Source organism: Mustela lutreola, chromosome 7 (assembly GCF_030435805.1).
Source record: "Mustela lutreola isolate mMusLut2 chromosome 7, mMusLut2.pri, whole genome shotgun sequence".
In the NCBI taxonomy this organism is placed as follows: domain Eukaryota; kingdom Metazoa; phylum Chordata; class Mammalia; order Carnivora; family Mustelidae; genus Mustela; species Mustela lutreola.
The window spans coordinates 30,565,664-30,574,619 of record NC_081296.1 but is presented as its reverse complement, the minus strand read 5'-3'; the positions used below and the strand labels follow the sequence as shown (position 1 = coordinate 30,574,619).

General features: G+C 37.2%; 1 pseudogene; it reads right to left on the bottom strand.

Moving 5' to 3' along the window:
* Positions 1–869: 869 nt before the first annotated feature.
* LOC131837093 (large ribosomal subunit protein uL22-like) lies at positions 870–7,533 on the bottom strand (annotated as a pseudogene).
* Between the last annotated feature and the right edge of the window lie 1,423 nt (positions 7,534–8,956).

Below are 8,956 nucleotides of genomic sequence, written 5' to 3'. Positions count from 1 at the left end.
CATTCCCGGGTCCCACAAGTCTGAACATCCCACACCTACCCATTTGTTCCTCTGGAATGTCCTCTCCACCAGCCAATCTCCCCTTCCAAAATCCTCCCCATTCATCAAGACTTCTGTGGCTCCTAGGGAGAGCACATTCATTTACAAATTCTTTCTCTTCCATAGGACTTGCCTCATTCTCCTGTATGTTACAGCTCTAAATCTAGATAGAGAGTCTCTCCCAACTAGATTCTGGGTACTTGGGGAAAGAAGCTTTACTTGTTTGTTAATATCTTTGTATGACTCCCAATCTTTACAAAAGATACCTCACACTAAGTCAAAGTCAACAACTGTTACATGGGTAGATAATTATATGAATATATGTATGGATAAATAGATAGGTGGATAATGGATAAATTGAAAAGAAAAGTACCTGGCTGTTATTTCTCAGAATACAAGAAAATACATTAGATTTGTAGACATACAAATAGAAGAGACTAGTTATGATGGTATAATAGGGCAATATTGTTTCTGGAATAGCACAAAGCACTTAATAGTTAATATTTTAGATAAATGCTATACCTTTACCTTTAGACTTACAAGTTTATAATTTTCATGAGAGTAGGGACTCACTGATTTGGCACCATAAAGTAAGAGCTCTCACCCAAATTAGAGGGAAATCCACTACAACAAGGTATTTGCTGGAGCCCCTGGAAAGAATCAAAGCTTTCCATCATTAAGTCAAGGTTTTGAGGACAAGATTCCTGAATACAAACATCTTTCTTTTTCTCTCTTCTTTCTTTCTTTCTTTCTTTCTTTCTTTCTTTCTTTCTTTGTTTCTTTGTTTCTTTTCTCTTTTCTTTCTCTTTTTTTTTTCTTTCTTTCTGCATTTATTCTGTGCAGAATTTACTCCAGGGCCATAAGTTTCCTTTCTTCAGTTTCTCCTGGGATATCTGTTTCTTCTGCGCAACCTCATCTTCTGGTTTAGGAACAGTCTGCTATTTTTCAGTAAGGATCATCTCGATGTGGGGCAGGGAGAGCTCATGTATGGGTAATCCAACAATGAGCCCTGTAAGTTCTATGCCACATTTTGGGGGGGATTTGTTCACCTGGATGTGCTCAATGACCAAAGAATCTATATCTAAACCCTTAAGTTCAACATTTGTCTCTGCATTTTGAAGCATGGGCAGTAAAAATGCAGCACTCTTCTTGGGCCACCAATCTCGTGTCCAGTCCCATTGTTTGGCCTGGGCACACCTACCAACTCCACCATTGTAGCAATGGAATGGCACACATTGCTTCTACAAAGTGATATCTTTTAGATACTTAGTGGCTTATAGGATATGTATACCCCGATGGCCTGGGTGCTTTCATGTGTGGTCTTAAAGTGAACATGAAGTGTGGACAAAACGCTGTTTCTGTTGTTCCTGGGTGTATTTTGTTCTGTGTGTTAGAGGACATTATGTCCTAAAATTATAAGTAAAACATATATATGCAAAGGTAAAATTGAATAGTGAAAAAAGGACTATAATAAAGCATACATCTATAAAAAATATAGGTGTGAAAAATACAAGTTAAAAAGCTAATGCATAAATTTCACAGTCCCAACCCCTTCTCCCAAACCCCCTCCCCTCGGCAACCCTCAGTTTGTTTTGTGAGATTAAGAGTCACTTATGGTTTCTCTCCCTCCCAATCCCATCTTGTTTCATTTATTCTTCTTCTACCCACTTAAGCCTCCATGTTGCATCACCACTTCCTCATATGTGTAAACCTGGTGATTCACAGACCTGTACCCCTGGGGATAAAAATATATGTTTATAAAAAATAAAAAAAAATTATAAAAAAATAAAAAAAAAAAAGCTAATGCATAAAAATAAAATACATAACATAAAAAACTAATGACATATTCTTTGTTGGCTAACTGAACATAATTTTAAAAAACAACAAAAAAGGTAAACATGAAGATTTGAGCCTCTTGATTTTTTTGTAGGGTTTTCTGGGTTATGTGAATAGTGAACCGTTTTCAGAGTTCACCTCAGGCTGCTTAGAGGTAAGGTTTCCAAGCATGGTTCTGCCATGTGATCCTCCTTCAAGTTTCAATTTCCTTTTTGAAAGCAGGAATGAAAGTCCCTGTGCCATGGGTTGCACTGGGGAGTAAATGTGGTAACTCATATGATACTCTCAGCACAGTCCAGAAGGACTCTGTGACTGGCAGTTATCACCACTCATGCATCAGCTATCATTCATGTCGCAGCTTCGGTCTTTCTGGTGAAAGACAGAAGCTTACTAGTGGTCACTAAGCCTTATCAAAGTAGGAAGATAAACTCTGATTTATCTTCTGATAAACTCAAAGTCAACGTAAAGGCAATTTTAATACAAAAGCCCAATTAATTGCAGTTTTTTAAAAATGAGGTGAAATCTAAGAGAATTCCGTAAACAGAATAGAGAGCCAAGAAATAAGCCCATACATATATGGGCAATTAATTTATGACAAAGTAGCCAATAATATACAGTGGGGGAAAGAACAGTCTCTTCAAAAATGTTGGGGAAACTAGACAGCCACAGACAAAAAATGAAACTGGACTACTATCTTATTTTCACACACAAAAGTTAACTCAAAATGGATTGAAGACATGAATTTAAGACCTGAAATCATAAAACTTCTAGAGTAAAACATAGAAGGTAACTCCTTGACATGAGTCTTGCAGATGAATTTTGGATTTGATACCCAAAAAAAAGGCAACAAAAGCCAAAATAAATAAGTGGGACTATATCAAACTAAAAAGCTTTTACACAGCAAAGGAAACCATCAACAAAATGAAAAGTCAACCTACTGAATGGGAAAAAATACTTGCTAATCATATACCTGAAAAGGGACTAATATCCGAAATAGACAAAGAATGCCCACAACTCAATAGCAAAAACAAAACAAAACAAAACAAAAAAACCAAATCCAAAACAAAACAAAAAGACAAAAACCCCTAAATAATCTAAAAATGGCAGAAGATTTGAATAGACATTTTTCTAAAGAAAAATGGCATACAGATGGCCAACAGGTACATGAAAAGATGCTCAACATCAGTAATGTCAGGGAAATCTGAATCAAAACTAAAATGAGATATCACTTCATACCATTAGAATGGCTATTATAAAAATAAGAAATAACACTGGTCCTCTGTTTCTCTTTAACATAGAAGTCATTAAATTTTAGTTCTAAATTAAAGAAGTAATATTCAGTGGAGTAACAGATAAGATCCCTAACTGATCAGGAAAAATGAGAGAACATTTTTTAATTTGGAGTTTAGGAATATTGGTGTGTATATGTGTGTGCCATACATTATAAAAAATAAGAAATAACAAGTGTTCACAAGGATATGGAGAAAAGGAAATCCTTGTGCACTGTTGGTAGGAATATAAATTGGTGTAGCCATTATGGAAAACAGTATGAAGTCTCCTAAAAATATACAAATACCATATGATCCTGCAATTCCACTTAGCAACAAAAACACTAATTTGAAGAAAAAAAATGTATATATTATAATATATAATATATAAAATCTGTGTGTATATATATATATCTATATAGATATATATTCTGCATCTCCATGTTTGCTACAGCATTATTCACAATAGCCACAATAGGGAAACAATCTAAGTGTCCATTGACAGATGAATGGATAAAGAAAATGGATATGCACACACACACGTCACACACTGGAATATTATTCAGTCACAGAAAAGAATAAAATTTTTCCATTTATGATGACATAGATACATTTTGAGGGCATTATGTTGAGTGAAATAAGTCTAACAGAGGAAGACAAATACCAAAGAACCTCACATGGGGAATCTAAAATAAAAACAAAAACAATTTCTTAGATACAGAGAATTAGGTATTGGCCAGAGGTAAAGATGGGGAGTCGGTGAAATGGTAAAGGGGGTCGAAAGGTATGAATTTCTAATTATCAAATAAAGAAGTCCTGGGAAAGTAATGCACAGCATAATGACTATAGAGAATAATACCGTATATTTATAAGTTGTATGGTGATAAATGTTAACTAGACTTAGTCTGCAATATACAAATGTTGAGTCATTATGTCATACATCTGAAACTAGTATGCCATATGTCAATTATACCTCAATAAAGAAAATAAAGTATAAGAGAAATCCAGAGATTTCAAGTCAAAGTCCCCATTTAGTCCCTTAAAACCCTACTTCCCTTTGCCCATATTAACATATCATGTTATATTATGTAATGTTACATTCCATCCCATAATAGTGTTTTAAAGGCATTGGAGTGCCTGAATACTTGAGATCGCCCCTCATCTCCTGCCAAGGTTCTCATCACAGCATAGCTCCATGGGTGGAGAAGCAACTCTGCATTCCCACAATAACCAGGAATCAGGTCCACCCAGTCAGCACATGCCAACAGCCTCTCATCCTGCAGGCTATGCAGCTTTGCTGGCAAGGACATCATTCAAGGGCAGCACAGCCTCCAGAAACTGTACCAGAGCCTTAGGCTTTAATGTGCAGGACTGCCCCCATGTTCACCTACTATTTAAGAGCTAAGGGAGGTGATTACCTCCACAGACCAGTCTGCAACAATGGTTCCTCCAGTACAAAAGATACTAGAAGCAAAAGAGCTATGCCATGCCCTTCTGAACTGAGAGTTGGGAACTTCAGCTCTCCATCCTAAGGGAAGGACCTGGTAAACATTTATACTGGCAGTGAGTTCTCTGCCTAGTGACCATGAGTGACAGGGATCCTCCAGTGCCAGCAGAGATAAAATGACTTTTGAGTGGATGTACTGGGCTGCAGACAAGCTCATTTTGTACACTGCCAAATCATTAAACAAATGTTCATCCACTTCCTCAAGCAAAGCTGGAGAGGACAATGTTGACATTTGGGGGTATCCGCAAAGCATTTAGCCTCCTCACCCAGCCACTGTTTGGAGATACACATTGGCTCTGGCAGCTGGGAATATGGTATTGTTCATTACTTCATTATGTCCTTTAAAGCAAGCTTTAAAGCCAGAAGATTTAGAAAAATGTGTGTGTGTGTGTGTGTGTGTGTGTGTATGTGTGTGTGTATATACACACACATACATACAAATATATATACAGCTTGTACATTTAAGGCAAGATATTGGTGGTGATAGAACTCCATTATATCATAATGCTATTAGCATGGAGGGTTTTTTTTAAAGATTTATTTATTTATTTATTCATTTGACAGTGAGAGAGAGAGAGAGACAGAGAGAGAGCACGCAAGCACAAGCAGGGGGAGCAGCAGAGGGAGAGGGAGAAACAGTCTCCCCACTGAACAGAGAGCTGGATGTGGGGCTCCATCCCAGGACCCCAGGATCATGACTAGAGCCAAAAGCAGATGCTTAACTGAGTGAACCACCCAGACACCCCTAGCATGGAGTTTTGTTTGAATAATTTCTTTTTTTACTATGACAGTTCCATTTTACATTTTTCTCAATACAGTAACATTGGTCATATTACCAAAGATGACAAAACTCCATATAGTACATGCTGATTGCTCAGAGTCACTTCATTGCCCGATATAGAAATGACTTTTTCAAATTCAAACTGTAATCCTCCCAAACCTCTACTGAGCAAATGAATCACCATCACCAAATGTATAACTGGCTGTTACTCTCCATCATAACAAATGGGATCTTTCTTCTGCAGGCCTTCTTCATGGTGGGCCTCAGACTGGTCACACTGCAGGCCACTCCCTTCCACCCCAAGTGCCTGGGGTCCTCTGAAACCTCATTGACAGAACTCGTAAGAGACAAGTCTAGGAAATCCCCCAAACCTTTTATAAGGAGAAACTATCTGTGCAGGCTGGCAGCATTCCCTTCCACCACAGCAAACCTCAGCACTACTAGGAAAGTAGGTAGGTCAGAGAGATGAATGGCAGCAAGGGCCAAGAGAGCAGGCCTAGCTCAGGGTAGGATTTTTTTGTCTGTTTGTCTGTTTGTTTGTTTTGTTTCGTTTTTAAAATTTTATTTATTTATTTGACAGATGGAGATCACAAGTAGGCAGAGAGGTAGGCAGAGAGAGAGAGAGAGAGGGAGAAGCAGGCTCCCCACTGAGCAGAGAGCCAGATGCAGGGCTCAATCCCAGGACCTTGGGATCATGACCTGAGCTGAAAAAAGAGGCTTTAACCCACTGAGGCACCCAGATGCCCCTCAGGGTAGGTTTTGAGAACTACTTCATGATTACTCCCCTCACACTAGAAGAAATACAGCCCCACTCCCAGACCCCATTCTGGCTGTTTACTGAAAGCTCAACCAAGACTTCATCCTCAGAGAAGAAACCAAAAAGGATGCACTTCCTCCCCAATCTGGTGTAAATGAATGTCGTGAAGGGAAGAGAGAAGGAAAAGGTAAATAAACTCCAGGTTTTGTAGACATCAAATTTCAGGAAAGTAAATAGAACTGAGCTCAATAATGATCCCAATCTTTCTTTCTTTAGCAAGAATTAAAATAGGAATTAGATAACTTCTATCTTTAAAAACCTCTAACTAAAGGGCAATAAATCCAATTGTGCATTCTAATCAGTTAATTCAGCTACAGGTACTGTAGTTATATCATGCAAGGTTCTTGCTGGGTGGGTGCTTGGTTCCTGCCTCTATATGTTTCCTGCCTCTCCTGCCTCCCCAGACCAATATGAAGTATGTTTCACTTGGTTTAGCTTCTTTGACTTCCCACACCCCAGAGAAGAGGCCATTTCTCCAAGACTGGTCCTTGGAAATTTGAAATGCAGAATCAGAGAAAAATGCAGAGAGATATGGAAAACTGGAAGCAAGAGGTTAAACAAGAGTGGGGACAGGAGGAGAGAGAAAATACTCACATCTCAGAGAACCAGCATGGGGAGGAGTAATGAGGGAGTTGGACTGATAATTAGAGCACGTAGAAAATAGAAAAATAAGAATTGAGGAGGACAAAGGGGCTCTGTGACAAGATGGATTTCCCATAGACTGGTAAATTAGCACCTTTTTCATGCTTTTCAAGAAATTCAGACTGGTATTTCTTTTGATATTCGTATTAGCTACTATGACTGCTAGTCCTTGAATATGACTCTTTAGAGAGAGAAAACCACATGGATCCTGAGCTCATACGCTTTTCTTAGTTCTAGTCCAACTATCTCATCTTGCAACTGAGGAAACTGCAGCAAGACAAGTAAAATCACTGGTTTCAAAAATGCATGACAGTCTAGCAACAGAATTTTGACTGATTTCCCTTGCTCTTTAGTCAAGTGTAGATTCTACCACCCCATACTAAAAATATGCTTGTTCCTAAACATACTCAGACACAGACATGTCTTTCCTCCCCAACAAGCTTGCCTCACTTTTTTAAGTCATGAAAAGATAAAAATCTCACCCTCTTTCTTTAATAGAAAGAAATTAAACTCCTGAAAAGAAAGTGCCTCACCACAATAGAAGATGTTCCCCAGATAAATTGGGTTTTGGGGCTGGGAGCCAACAACCATACCTCACGTCAAAGTAAAGGAGTAAAGGAAGAATCTTACCTTTTGGAGGCATGCTGTAAAGTTAAAAGAAGGAAAGGACAGATACTTGGATGTTTAAAAGGTCCTTCTGACTGAGTAGGTCTCACATACCATCCAACAGATGGCAGCAGCAACATATGATTTTTAAATAAACATTGAAGTCCAAAGTTCGAACATAAAAAGAACAAGTAAAATGAAATGTACAATCTTTTTGTTCTCATCAAAATCAAGTTACCCATTCATCCTTCTTGAAGCAACATGGCATTAAAACAAAAATACCTACCTAGCTACTACTAGATAAAATCAACTAACAACCCACTAATAACATGTTACTAACTACAAATTATAAATAACAGTTGCTTTTGTGTTTTGTTTTTATTAGGATTAAAGAACAGTATTCCTCTTGTCTTTTGACTTTAACTAGACTTAAGTGAGTGGTTGAATATAGTTTGTTTTCCATATGCCAGCTTACTTGAAGGAAAAATAAAAGGAAACTCTTGGCTGCTAATAATTGTTTAAGCACTACCTAATTTTTGGAATTTATTACATTTGTAATAAATTTTCAGTTTTCACACTGAGAAAACATTTATTTTGGAAAGCAGTGACTCTGTCTCTTCATTTGGGATTATACTTTATTATTTAAGTTATAGAAAAGTCAAGAAGATAATGAAATTTATTGCAATTGCAACTGTATTATGATATGGAATATCTAGTAAAATAATCTTTTTGCGTGTGTTACTGCATAAAAATACATTTCTGGAGTTTTCTTTTTCATTCAATTTTCATTCCCCCTTTTTTCTTTCTTTCCATGATTTTCTGTATATCTAATATCATCATGCAGAGGATAAAAGACTACCTATGCTTGTTCCCCAGCAAGGAGGTATTGCTTTGCATAAACAAACTGTAACCTGGGGTGGGTAACTCAAGGAACTCATGAGCCCTCCTGGATATTTTAAATTTTTGAGGGAAGCATAATTACATGTGTAGGACATCCAGAGAACTGCTAGCTCAGATTAAGTTAACTTTGGCATTAGATCACATTATCTTCCATGATGTCACATTGCTTTTGGTTTGTTGTTCTGATAGTTTTGGAAGAAAAGTAGCATGTCTCATCTAATTTTAATGTTTTAGATGCTGTTAGTACCCAACAGGTACATCCACATACCATTCATAAGAAATTGTGGTTAAGAATAAAATTAAACTTTTATTTTTTCTTTCAATTTGTACATATTATTCTTCAGGTACTAAGTTGTTAGGACATAAATACTTATTAATGTGTTTGAAACTATTTCATAAATAGAAATATTAAGTATTTCTTTTGGCTTAGGGAAAAATCACTGGGACATTAAGTCCCAGTGAACTGAGAATGTTTGAGACTCTCTAGAGCAAACTATTCAGAGGTGGGCTGTTTTATTCCCTCAAAAATTTTAAAAAATATCTCAAAGTATAATTCATGC